Source organism: Dasypus novemcinctus, chromosome 10 (genome assembly GCF_030445035.2).
Source record: "Dasypus novemcinctus isolate mDasNov1 chromosome 10, mDasNov1.1.hap2, whole genome shotgun sequence".
Lineage (NCBI taxonomy): Eukaryota > Metazoa > Chordata > Mammalia > Cingulata > Dasypodidae > Dasypus > Dasypus novemcinctus.
Window position 1 is genome coordinate 23,203,917 of NC_080682.1, and position 1,535 is coordinate 23,205,451.

General features: G+C 37.6%; 1 pseudogene; it reads right to left on the reverse strand.

Moving 5' to 3' along the window:
* Window positions 1-606: 606 nt before the first annotated feature.
* LOC101415479 (olfactory receptor 8K5-like) lies at window positions 607-1,535 on the reverse strand (annotated as a pseudogene).

Consider the following 1,535-nt stretch of genomic DNA (forward strand, 5'->3'; position numbering starts at 1 on the left):
TCATCAAAAGATCCTAATTAAAATGTATTCCCACCCACAGGAGGAGGTTAAAGAACATGTTTTTCTGGGATACATACAGCTTTAAACCACCACAGCCTCAATGGCTGCTTGTATCTAAAATCAACAAATACAATGCCTTCAGCAATGAGTGTATTCTCAACATCCAGGCAGTTGCAGGCCTTTAAGAGTTACTTGAGGATTTCATCCAGAAGAAAGAAGAATTTCTAACATTACTTCAGTGCATCCACTTCTTTGAGGAATGAAATATCACAGTGGACTTTAAACTTGTGACCTTTTCCTACAGAATTTAGACTTGCCAATCTCCTTTAGCATGTGAACCAATTCTTAGAATAAATCTTTTAATATTCATACAATAAGTCTCCTGTCACTTTGTTTCTCTGGAGAACCCTGCCTAATATAGAGGGTAAGAAGGGATATTTAATTGTTATCTACTTATTAGGTTAATTTCTTAATAACAGGGAAACAGTCTGTGTCTTATAATTGGTCTTTGCTTAGGATGCAAAGATAATGAAATTTTATCTTTAAACATTTTTCAGGTACATTTTTCTTGCCATACTCTATTAGGAAAATATTCCATAATAAATATCAAATACAAATGCTGCATGTTTTCTTAAAAAACCTGTGGAAGGCATTTTTTACCTCTTTGTTCCTTAAGCTATAGATCAAAGGGTTAAACAGGGGATTAACTAAGGTGTAAAATACAGAGGCCATTTTGTCAGAATCAACAGAGTGTACAGATTTGGGCTGTATATATATAAAAAGGAGAGTCTCATAGAACACAACCACTACTGTAAGATGAGAAGCACATGTGGAGAAAAACTTTTTCCTTCCCTCAGCAGTATTCATTTGAAATATGGCCATCAAAATCAGCACATAGGATACTAGAACTATCAAAAGGGAGGAAATCAAATTAAAAGCTGAAAATATTATGGTCAACGTTTCTAGTTCTTGACCATTGTTAATAAGGGAACTTCATCACAGTAGAAATGCCTGATGATATTAGGGCCACAGAAAGACAAAGTAAAAGACTTAATGGTGAACAGCAAAGACTGAAAGGTGCTGTACAGGTAGGGGATACCCACAAGCATGTGACAAAGTCTCTGGGACATGGTAACATTGTAGAGCAGAGGGCTACAGATGGCCACAAAGCAGTCATAGGCCATGGTCGACAACATGAAAAGTTCACTGATAATGAACATAATGAAGAAAGTCATCTGTGTGGCACAGGCATAATAGGAAATGGTATTTTGACCCATGAGAAAACTTACCAGCATTTTGGAACAAATGACAGTGGAATTGCCAAGATCAATGAAAGCCAGATGTCTGATAAAAAATACATAGGTGTGTGGAGACGGGAGTCCACTTTGGTCAGGATGATCAATCCCAGGTTACTGACCACTGTAATCAGGTAGATGATGAGAAAGACCCCAAAGAGGGAGCCCTGCAGCTCAGGGCAACTTGTGACTCCCAGTAGCATGAATTAAGGTAGCACAGTCAGATTCTTTTGGCCCATT